This window comes from Macrosteles quadrilineatus, unplaced genomic scaffold (genome assembly GCF_028750875.1).
Source record: "Macrosteles quadrilineatus isolate MER2022 unplaced genomic scaffold, UCM_ALF_1.0 Scaffold_3__2_contigs__length_128488019, whole genome shotgun sequence".
NCBI lineage: Eukaryota > Metazoa > Arthropoda > Insecta > Hemiptera > Cicadellidae > Macrosteles > Macrosteles quadrilineatus.
Window position 1 is genome coordinate 35251972 of NW_026542596.1, and position 12972 is coordinate 35264943.

Consider the following 12972-nt stretch of genomic DNA (forward strand, 5'->3'; position numbering starts at 1 on the left):
TAAGTGGATTTTCCATGCCCGTCATGGTGTATCATGTGATTACATTAGATTGTTATAATACACAAAGACTGTATGTTTCATTTCATGCAAGATGAGTTGCTAAAATAATTTAGGCCTAACACAATATGAGAGAAATTGTGTTCGATGATATTAATCTCAATGTATATACAAACGTAGCTACTTTCTACCATTGACTAAGGAAATAAACTTTGTTTCCCTTGTCTGTGTTTCTACTGACCACCAATGCAGAGAATGTAAAAAATAAATAAATTTAGTGTTGAAATATTTTGGCCACCATCTTTGTGCAATGGTATAGTTTTCTCATAGTTTGGCTGAGTACACACTACACATTCGTAGGAGGCTTGGCAGTGTGCTTGCTGCTTGTAGACAAGAGAAGGGTCGTGGATCAATCAGAACACCAGAACCCTCGCCATGTGTTGTCTACTCTAGCTAACACCTGCTGCTCTACCCCTAGACCGGCCCCGGCCTGCCATGTGGCCGTGCCCACCATCCCTCTAGCAACAGTCGAAAATATGGACGGAATTTCGCTGACATTTTATATCTTTAAATATAATTTGAATATTTGACTGATGTAAGGTGATTCATATGCATATAGAACAATTATTGACATATGCATACAGAACACTGGACAACAGTGCCCAATAAGAGCAGATGTGAGTCAATAATGGCAATGTTATGAAAAATAATTAAATACTCTCCATCCACTCCGGCGCTGAACACAATCGTAGGGTATCTTTGGTTTGCGACACAATTCGGTATATACAATCAAATATGAATTTTGTATGCACAACATGCCAAAAACTAATTATGCCTGTAGTAGTAAATGTGTAGAGAGGTATAGTTAATGTAATAATGGGGTTTTTACAGTGAAATAAACCGTACTTTAAATTAAAATTACAATATGCAAAATACCACAATCTTCGTCAACGCCTCAAACAAATCTCAAGGCAAGCAGCATCTCGATTAAACGCCAAGTTAACAACCTATAAACCAGCGGAAGCTATCATAACGGGTTGGCAGCGGGCCAATTACTTTATCAGCTGTTGCATGAGTCATGCACACAGCAACAAAGACTGATAACGCAACAATGGGGAGAGATAGCAAGTTGGCAACATTGCAGTGTGTAGTGGCAACACTGGGTGGCTGACGTGCCGCGGGACCGGTGCAACATGGCCGCCACAGCTGACGCTGCCGCACGCGCATGCGCGCACTCGCAAATCCAGGTCGAGGGTTGTTTTGTTGATTAAAAGTGGCGTTCTATTTATATCCGGGACGTTAAACCCAGACTGCACGGTGTTATTGTCTGCATCCAATGAAATTATGAGTCGAAAACTTTGAAACTTCAAATTCACCGACACAGAATACTATTTAGGTTGACAAACTACGTGATCTATCAAAAATGTAATTCAGACGGCGATTACTCACGAAAGCCACACACAAACAAGACTGCAATTCTTGCACACGCAACATGATGCATTGCAAGTTACTGTGGCAATATCAGGTATGGCGTGCTGGCTTGGCTCGGGGCAGCATTCCATCGGTTGATAAACACAGGCTTGAGATCATAGACTGGTCACTCCCACTAGCCAACCACATACCGTGGAACAAGTGGCATGGCGTACCTCTACGAACGAGGAAAGAAGGGGCATTTAAGGAAATCGCTGATCTTCAATCCTTGAACCTGTAAAGAGATCAAGGGATTCATTCAGATAGAAGATTGATCACTGAGCGTCCAACTGGCTATGGCTAATGAATCTGCTGCAGTAACCTAGCAAGGAACATCTCCGATATCAATAATTTGGCACTACCCTAATTAGAATAACATAACTCACACTAAAATGTACAACTTACGCAAGGATGTTCCAGTCCACAGTGTCTATAGCTACAGCTAAGGTACCATCACTCAAACTTAAACATTTATCTTGCACCTTATTCCTAGAAACAACATTTACATCCTGATCTCTGATGGATGAACAAATAAATGAGAAATCTAACTGTACAATGACGTTACCACATTTTCTGTAAAAAAAAGAGGAAGAGAGCGAAGAAGACCGCAAGCCACCTGGGAGGCAGGGGCAGGGATCAGACGCCACAAACTACAGCCATGTGGTGATTAGGGGGTCATTATCTAGGGATCGGTGGGAGTGGAAAGACAGAGAGAGAGAGAAGACGCGACGACGCGGTCATTCCCCCGCTAGACGTTTGGTCCATTCGACCTTGGCAGTGAAAGTAGAGCCCACCTTTTGTTGTCAATCCAAAATGGCGGTCCCGAATTGTGGAAACAAGGACAAGGCACAAAAGGCCAGCACCTGCATCTGCCGGTCCATGGGTCCATTCAACGTGGCCAACATGCAGAAGGCTCACAATGTGGGAGAGGGATTAGTTAGCAGGTAAAAAAGAACATGTGGCAGGAAGAAAAGAATGAGTGAATACCTGATGTTTTTCTTGGATAACATGGTTTATCGTGTTGAAGAAACCTTATTGATTTTGGAGGGAGGAAATAAATTATTCTCCTCATGCCCAAGATAATATTCAAGATGCTTAATTTGAGAAAGAACAATCCCTTCTTCAGACATTCCTTGGTTTTGTTCATTACTGTATTACGTTTCTTTGAAATGTCAAGAGAGAAGTGTTTGATGGAATACCATTCTATAGAACTTCCCAAGATAATCCATTCTATGGAACGAACTTTCGACGAGATTCGTTTGAGCATAAAACCCTCTTTAATTGCTATATGTAAGAATCTTGGGCAACATAACGTTCCATGTAGACGTTGAGCTATCCTAATACAAATCGCCATGTAATCAACAACATACTCAACTCATCACATCAAGAGGTCGTAGAGTCATTCCACTTGCAAAAGATATTCAAGTAGGCTATAGCACTTACCACACACTCGACTGAAACTCATTAGGCTACAAGCCCTGACTCAGGCCGGAAGTTAACGTAAGTTGGTGGCGAGGTCAAGGCAGACTATTCATAGCCAAGGTCGTGCTAGAGATAACGCTGTCAATGCTGACATTAGGCACGTAACATCAACATTGATCTAATGTGAATATATCACAAGGTACTCGTCGTAGGCCTACATAGATCGTACGGGGTCGTTCAGAACAGGGCTGCCACTATGAACTGTGGACAAACCTCAGTTTAGGTCAAGTGATTTTTTTAGTTTTTGTGATGACCTATCTTCTTCTCCTCCAGTAGGTAAATAAAAACAAGCTATGAACTAACCTAACCTAAACATTGGTTACTCCACAGTTTAAAAAGCCATCTTCTGAAAAAGACCCAATGAATGAAGTGCCAACGACTAAAAGTAGAAAGGAGAAAGCGTTTGACTATTTATGTAAGAACTGCTTGTACGGTTACCTCTATTGAGCAACTTGACTATACTGCACGTTCATCTTGACAGTTTAGGATATCGAAAATTAGTTTTAACTGAAAATCTATTATTTTTTTTTATCTCGTCCCCCCCAATCTGAAGAAGCATTCCTTGAAGAGACTACCGAATGTGTTTGGTGTTTAACTTAGTTTAACAAAGCCAATAAAGGTAGGCCTATATGAAACCTTAATTTCTTGCTCGTCGTAACTTCAGTACTGTTGGGCCAATATAATTGTTTCAATACGCCACAACGGCATTACCTAGGGCCTACAACTACAGCCACGTGTAGGTAATAAGTTAATTTTTAATTCGCTGAATAGCTTAACAACACCAGGGTTTGGACCGTCCCCTTATACACAATTAAAAAGGTCGAAGGCGTGAATACATCACGTAAATATTAACACCAAAATAATTTTTACATTACGAGTTAACATATACAGTATCAGAAAATACTTCAAAATCTAGATTATTATGAAAGGCCGATCCAAAACTAGACAAACCACACAAGCTACCAAAACAAGCACAGACGTCGCGTCGGAGCGAGTGCATCTCCACTGCGGTGCAACGACCTGAAGACACCGTACCGCTAGACAAAGAAAGTGCAATGCCACTATTTGTTTACATTACTCGGAAACGACGATACAGTCGGCAGTGGCCAACAACGCCGTGAATACTTCATCAGTCCATGAATAACTAACTTATATTGATGGCAGTGGCAGTGGCGGAGAAATGTAGCAGACGCAGACGTGTTGATTAATTGTTTAGTTTGTGTACATCCGGACACCTTCGACACGTGCCATCTTCTATGAATAACTCTTGTAGACAGCATTTTACTTAGTAGTGTTTTTAGAATAGGTTCTCGAATATCGTTTTTGGTGGATTGAATAATGTTATAGGCTACATTATTCAGTTGTTTACCTTTGTAATGCAATGTAGACTAGACAATAAAGTATGCCTATTTCATTAGTTTACGATTGTTGGACTCTTGCAGGAATTTTAATTGTAGCCTACTACTGTAGGTGTTTTCTATGGCAGTAAAGTATGTACGCTATGGCAGTTATAAGCTCCTTTCATAAATGCTTCCTTTGTTAAGTATCAAAGGTTATATAAAATAACGTTTAACTATTGTTGTATATTTTCAATAACAAAAATCTGCCCCAATGTGTGTTCAGGGTATGGATCTTGAGACAATAGAACAGGTTAGGTTGAAGATAATACAAATTTTCAAATAAGTTACCAGTAGGTACCCTATCTATTTGTCCATGGTAATTTAATTTTTCTCATTGTTGTATTTACATAAATCCCAAACACACTAAATAAATTAACATTTTAGATTTTCAAACTTTTAAAGCTCACAAATTTAACCAAAAGTGGCCCAATTAATGCACAGCTCCCAATAGTCTAAAAAAAATTAAAAATCACAAATTACTGAGCTTATTAAGTTTAGGCTTGTTATAACTCACCGATAAGGAGATCAAACGACTAGATAACTTCAGGCTGACGTAGCACATGTATTTAAACTTTAAATGGCACTGGCGCACAGAACTACACACGAAATGAAAAACATCCAAATAAATAAAACACTCCTCACATCCACGACCGGCACAACGAGCAACGTCCTCTCGCACCAACGGACCTCCTTTGTCTAACTGGGGATGGTAAGTGGTAAGGGGGAACGGACGAGTCCATTGCTGTGGAGGGGGGAGGGCACCACCCCTCCAACCGCGTGCCGTCCTGAAAACATCAGCTCCGCCGAGTGCCTATCATATCACGTCTCTTCCTGTCGCTGTCAGTCATAGTCATAGCAAACATTATGGACATTTACACAAACATTTACACAAACATTAGCTGAGCTGCACCACTGCACAGTGCACGCGCGACCTGAATATGTTCGTGTGTTGACCTGTTGTTAACAACCATCTGATAGCCCAATGACAAGTAGCATCTCGCTTGGAATCGAACCAGCGACCTTCAGATTTGAAGGCGAGCACTGCAGCCACTAGGCTGGCCAGACGATTGAAAAATGATTGGATTAGATTAAATAAAGACCATGGATGAACTAATATAATTACTGAACATATTTCACTCACAATATTGTAAAATAAAGTGAATTTAATTTAACTCTGATGATATTAGGGGTGTCCAATGGATATCTATCACCACTATCATCTTTCATACATATATGTATTTACACCCTTGTGAGTAATCAGTGTAAATTCATGTTTCAATTGTAATATGACTTATTTTTTACTTCCCGTAAGTATATCACGTACCGTACTGTCCTTATACTATTAATTATAATTGTTTAACTCTAACAACCCAAAGAAATAATTTCTTAACTTAAATATCCGTCTGTACTACGGATTCGCCTAACATCATAACTATTCAGTAATCCCGAACAAAACAATTACTACATAATGAAACAAGTGACAAAAGCGTGGTTATACCCCCAAGTCTTACTTCTCCACATGAAATGTGATTCATATTCCTGAAATAATCGTCAACATCAACGCGTGCTAACTGTGTGACACGACCAAACTGCATAGCAAATAAGTGGGTCATTGATTTGTTAAGGAACAATCTTAACATACTTAACCTACTGTAGACGTTACTTTTCTTTTTAAAGTTAATTTCAATTTCTTTCTTCTATTTCTATTATGTTACAATGCTATTTCTATCATTATTATTTCTATCAGCTAGTTACAATGCAATATGTATATGGTAGTTGGAAGAATGCCAAACGCTAGTTTTTAAGTAAATTGGTCTAGTCGTTATAAACTATTTAACAAATGTAATGCTAGTTCCATAATAGTTTTTATTTCACTGTCAAAATTAATTTGTATACAGTATCAACATCAAGATTTAAACTATGGTCTTACTATCACCCCTTGTTTTTTTTTAGATTTATTTCATGCTGAGGTTTTGTTGATAAACATCTCATCTACTTCTTCCTTGCACCCCTTGCCTGTCTTAATACTTATTTTTTACATAACCAGTGTAAAAGATTTTAACCTATATACCACACACAAGCAAGACACAGGCTAGTGACATTTTCGACATTTTCACGACGTAATGTAGATTCAAGGTATTCTTTTTAAAAACCTAATTTCTTTTAAAATCACTACAATGATTTCCTTTTGAAACAGAAACACAGGAAGTACAACCCCTCCACTATTGATACCCTTCGAGTTTCGAGTGCTAATTCAACAAGCAGCCCTTTAAGGGCAGCCAATGATGAGATGCAAATGAAAACAAAGCCATTTAAATGAAACGCGGCCGAGCGCAGCGAGTGAATGGCGATGACGTAATGACCCATTGTCCGACATTGATTGGGCGATGTGCGATGTAGGGGTTGATGTGGAAGGGGTATAAGGGGTGTAAAGAGTAGCATAAGCTTGGTTTAAACTTTAGATTCAAAATAGTAAAATAGAGTGAAATATGATTTAGATCGCGTTGAATAATTGATTCGGCATTGTATTGTCTACTGTAAACCACCCATCAATGAGTAAAAGATATTTTCCTATCCCATGTTAAGGAGGCAGGTCGCCACTTAAAGCTAGTTACGTTACGTCAAGTCAGGTTGGGTTATACTATGCTTGGTTGGGTTAGGCCATGCTAATTTAGGTTAAGTTAGGTTAGGTTGGGTTATGATTGGTTAGGTTATGTTACTTTTACATTTATTTGCATAGGGCAAATTTTAACAGTGGCGGCCCTCTAAATATTCCATTATATTTAAGGTACGCAAAAATGCAAAATACAGTAGGCCTACAATAAATATAAGCCTAGTATTTCTAACTAAAATCATCTTACAAACTGTTGTTTCTAAATAAAATACACAAATATATCTGCGGTAGGGTGGTTATTTAAAATTAATTAATCAAGTTCTTCACTGTGTACACTCGAGTGAAAAAATGTATTTCAAAACACAAAACGTATGGTGGAAACCCAAAGAGGTCGCAACTAGTGAAAACTCTAGCACCAAACCAATACGAAATCGCGCTACGAAACGGGAAAAATACACCTCACAGGTGTAAACTTGTTAATAAAACAACAAAGGGGTCGATTAGAGGCAAGAAAGGGAGGAAAATGGAAACGGTGAAGCCATTGAAGGGGCGAAGGTATTTAGAGCTTACTCCAGATGCTTTTACAACAGCCCTTCATGGGGGAGAAATTTCAGTCCCGGGGGGGAGGGGGTGTCTTGGAAACAAAATCTTGTAGGAACCCTTCAGACTATTTCCTCCCCCAGTGATAATTCGAACCGACTGGGCGTACATAGGAACAGTGAAGTGGGGTTAAGGTTGTATTCAATAGGCAAATGTCTATAAAAGAACCAGCCATTCGGTCTTTGTATAAAAAATGTGTCCATTTAATTTCTCGCAATGTTATTATAAACATCTCGTTTTTACCAATTCCAGGTTTTCGTTTTCAAGATTAATCAGGACAAGTTTTATTTCTCTTGAATTCTCAAACACCTTGTCTACATTTTCCTAACCAAAAACAAGGGAGTGGCATATTTCGGTAGAATGCCTTTTCAAATACCTCAGTCTAGGAAATACTTAAGATTTGCTTGAATACAGTAGCTTCTTTGAAGATAGACATGTACAGTAACTTCATTCATCTTATAAAAGTGAAAGCCCTCAATGACTCACTGACTCATTCATCACCAATTCTCTTGTTGACTAGCTAGAACTGCCAGAAGGCTGAAATTTGGTATACTCATTAATCCGGTTACAAATAGGAAAGCCAAAGAGTTTTCCTAATGCTTTAACCAAAGGTTTGCGCCCCAAGAGTTCCAATGTTATTCTTTTGGAAATTATATCTTTGCTATTTGTTTTATCATATGCCGTACAGTACCAAAGGAACATTTTTATGTATAACAACGGTATGTTTTTGTTCATTTTTTATCATGATTTAACTCTAATTTCGCTTAGTGCTTTTATATTTATGTTTCACACTTTAAATTTGAGTGTTTAGTTGTGTTTGTTTTCTTTCTCTTAAAAACACAGTTCTTGAACATGATGGTGAAATTATCTTTACCTTTTTCTGTAGCATTTGGTCGCCTCCTCATATGGGAAAAGAGCCCTTTGTGCTATTGAATATATTATTAATGGAAGGTAGCTACACAAACAAAATTGTCAACCATGTTTTGAACAGTGCGAAAGTTAAGTAACTAATTACGACCATCATACGGCTAAACCATTTGAATTTTAGCGAATTTCCCTATAGGGGTATTACCGTAGGTGGCACGGTAAGACCTAGACCCGGGACCGATTTACTTTTTCATTTTGATGTCCCCAGAGGCCAAAAACACCATTCGTTCAAATTTTTATATATGTATATATATATATATATAGAGAGAGAGACTTATATATATATATATATACGTCCGTGAACGCGATAACTTGAGTAATTTTTGTCCGATTTTGATGAAATTTGGTTTAAAGGTGTAAAGCGGGATAAACTTGAATGAGTTCGCGAACCAGCACGATCGGACCATGGGAACGGGGCTTTACGGGGGGTTTTATGGGGTAAAAATTGGGTTTTCTCACTTTTGACCCTCAAAACACAAAATTTCCCGATTTCTCTTTAGACCTTTTTAAAGAGCTTAAAAAAACAAATAATTTAGTATATAAAAGTATTTTTGTTCAATTATTAGTAACGGAGAAAATTTAAAAAATTTTAAATTTTAAATTCCCATGTTATTCTTATGGAGAATATTGTCAAATGTTGTAGTTTGCTTGTTTATGGATATATTTTGATCAAAATTGGCAAATTTATTTATTTTGTACTAAGCTATCAATATTTTACTCAAAAACACACTTTATTAGTTTCCTTGTAGCAGCAAACCTAGGTACTCGTTAAACCTAATGCTATTAAAATATATTTAACTGAAAATCAATTCAGACAAATGGAAATTCGCTTAGTCGGCAGGTTTGCTGCGGCGGGGGTATTAATATTTTTGTAGACTACTTGAATGGTTTTAAGTTGGTCAAATTTAGTATACGGATCCGAAAATGTTACTTTTAATATCATTTGAGTGGACACTATAACAATAACAAATACAGTAGAACTCTTAATATTTCCTTTTCACTTTAGGAACTTTAACTTGTATGTTCCTTTTAGTCAGGAACATAAAAACAATTCTTAACTGTTTCTGTAGTATAACGGTGCCAAAGCTAATGACATAGTCGACTTCAGTGGGCTGGAAAACTGATATATTAATTACTACGTAGAATAAACGGCTGAATAGAATAACGGAGAATTAATTACTACAATCAGTCAACCAAGAAATATCGTATCTATAAAATTGACGATCAGCTGTACATTTACAGCTTAATGGTACAAAAGGTGTGATTGTAATTATTGTACCATTCGACATTAGATAGCATCAGAAAACCCCGTTAAGATCAGCTGTAAATTGTTTATAGCTTTGAATTTTTTAAATTTTAAAATAGCCATACACGTGAATTTTTTTTCGATGTTTCCTGTTGGTAACGTTTAGTGCGCCCAATTCGACATGATTTCCTTATTTTGGGGTATATGTACAGCTCTTTGATTGTAGACAGAGATGAAAGCAAGTATTTTACAGTTGTATCGTTATTATTTAAATAAATTCGTGATAACGCTGTATAACAATAAGTGTTATTCTTTTGGAAAACCTGTTTTACAGTGGGGCAAGAGGGAATGTATTAAAATTGTTTGAAAGCTATTTGGAAAACAGAAAAGAAATTATCAAAATTAATGACACCTTGAGTGAATTGGGTTGCATTACTAGTGGGGTGCCCCAGGGCTCGGTCTTCGGTGCTACCTTATTCTTAATTTACATTAATGCATCAAATGGCATTTCATTTCTCAATGAAAATTTTATAAATTTTGTTTTTTCTGGACTAAGCAATATGTAATTTTTGGAGAACCGCCATTGAAGAGCTTTAAGATCTGAAGTTATTTCGTGTTAAGTCAGTTGAGCTATCCCGGACATAACACAGGCTAGTATCATCAGCGAAGGAGGTAATCTTCCCATGCAACGTTGCATTACACAAGTCATTAATGATTAATGATTGATGATTAGGTGTATAGATATTATGTATGTATATGGAAATATTATGGAAAAAAGAGCGTGCAGTTGAGCCTAGGCCTAATTTAACCTTTTTCCTTAATAATTAGACTACTGTTTTGTAGGTGCAGAGATTGTTTTGTAAATTACCAGAAAATATTGTTAATTGTAAAACTTTAGGTTTATTTTCAAAGAAACTTAAGACTTGGCTTTTGACAGGTGATAATTTTGAATGTTTAATAAAAATCCTTGTATAAATAATTAATTCTGTAGTTTCATGATATTACGTTGTCTTTGTGGTAGTTTAGAACTAATGTACATGAATCAGTAATTGTGAACTGAGAAAATTATGTTTTTAATGTATCAATAAGTGGGTCAGTAATATTAAGCTTAACTATCCCACGCATTCCGTTGTCAGTCTAGATAAGGAACCTACACACAGGTTCAACGATCTAAATATCTACGTTGTAATAATAACGATGTAAATTAGTTGTTTATATCGTTGCACAGGCTATGCCTTTCTTGGAGGCCCTAAGTTTTCTTGGAAGAACTGTTGTTAAATTTCTTACATGCGGATTTGAATTGATTTTATATTGTTTTTAGTTTATATGTAATAGCTTGAATGATTTTAAAGTGTAATTATTTTGCAGAAAGTGAATCTATTTTATTTCTTTTACGAATCAAAATACAACAGTATCTATGTTATAGTTTTATCATTTGTATTGTTTTGTAATATTCCTTTCAAGAAAATAAATACATTCTTATTCTTAACGCTAATATTAAGTAACAAGTGTAAATATTGTGACACCAATTAACAGTCTATTTACAATTTAATTTTCAGCTATACATTTTATAAGATGCATAAAATGAGACCTTATAACCTCGAAATGAAACTCCTAAAGCCTAAACCCGATAAAATTAATTAAAAACAAATTTTAGAGCTAACCAAATCAAGGTTCGTGTTGAATTATAATCTTAATCTAACTGCACCGTTCCCCACGGAAATGTCACCTTCACAGGAAGGAAATGCAACAATGCAATCTTCTGCACGCGCGGTAAAAGTGGCATTGTTGCGCAGGTCAGTGTGCATGACGTCACAGCTGTTTCGCTAGTGGTAGCACTGCGCTGCAAGGTTATATCACAGCTGATTTAGTGCTTGTAATAGCCCAGCCCAGCTGATAAACAATGATAAAATTTGTTTCCCAACAGCTGACTAGAGCTGGTCTAGCGTAGTTGCGCGAGCAGATTTTATCATCTGGTCTAGTAAATCTATGCTGCACTATTTTATTGTGTGGCAAGTCTGGTCGATTAATTCTCGTTTGACAATTGGATTGCCTGACTGTGTTTATGTTTAATAGGCTAAACGATATACAATGCAATAACTGAGTAAATTATTCAAACTAGATGAACGATGCTGAAAAAACGGAACATTTTGAGAACAATAAATGCAATTATGTTGCATTAAAATACGCCACCTACTAACAAAAATCATTGACTATGTCTACTGAATTCATAGATACTATAGATGAAAGAAATTGCTTTTTTAAGATGAAAAATATACATGCATATCAATGCAATACAGCATGTATTCCCTCTCATTATGATTGTAATAAGTACCTGTTTTAGTTCTCTTTTTTCACCCGATTTCAAAAAAGGGGTTTATACTTTACAAAAATACTGCTCAAGTTACAACTGTACCTCTTTACATAAAACATAAATGAGATAATTTCGTACAAAACAAAGTAAAAATTACGTACCAGTATTTTTATAGCTGTGAATATGGGGACCCGAACGAATTACTCACAATTGATTGTTTAAGGGGGTGATAACTTTTAAAACTATACATAGCATTTCCTACGGTTACATTTCCACTTATAAGATGAATAAAGCTCTTGATTAAGTCGTATTTTGAAGAATTCCGAGTCATAATCCGAGATAAAAACCAGGAATGAAGCAAAAAAGCGATATTGGGAGGAGATGAGGTTTGCTAACCTGGAAATGAAACTCACTCACCTTTGATGTAACTGGAATTAATGGAAATAAGGAAATTGATCTACCGCACTTTGTTACATAATTAAAAGGGGGCAATTAAAAGAAAATACTATTTTTATTTGATTAGTTTCTTAAATATACATTAACTCATGCGTGTTTTGCAATATTTTCAAACTAGGCCTACTGTATGAAAGATTCGTAAATGATATAATATAGTCAATGGCTACACGCTCACTCAATGAACAGAACATTGATATCAGTTAACTTACTGCCGCAATGTCACAAGAAACCGAGTGTAGAGCTGACAGCTGTTATCAACACTTTTCTGTTATCGGTCTATCACCGACCTACTGCCAACCTTACAACACAAACTGCGAATCACTCCATATAGTAAAGACAGGCTACACGCTCACTCAATGAACAGTGTTAACTGAACATATCAGTTAACTTACTGCTGCAATGTCACATGAAACCGAGTGTAGAGCTGACAGCTGTTATCGACACTTTTATGTTATCAGTCTATCAC

At 36.7% G+C, this 12972-nt stretch overlaps 1 protein-coding gene across 4 annotated transcripts in view; it reads right to left on the reverse strand.

Moving 5' to 3' along the window:
• The window catches only part of LOC128988518 (histone demethylase UTY-like), a 107451-nt gene that overhangs the window by 57740 nt on the left and 36739 nt on the right, over positions 1–12972 (reverse strand). The window contains exon 1 of one of the 4 annotated variants that reach the window (XM_054409886.1): positions 4864–5031. The exons of the other annotated variants lie outside the window; for them this stretch is intronic. The gene's annotated coding sequence lies outside the window, so the exon portion shown is untranslated. Of the gene's footprint in view, positions 1–4863; positions 5032–12972 lie in introns of those variants that run through there. 4 annotated transcript variants of the gene reach the window in all.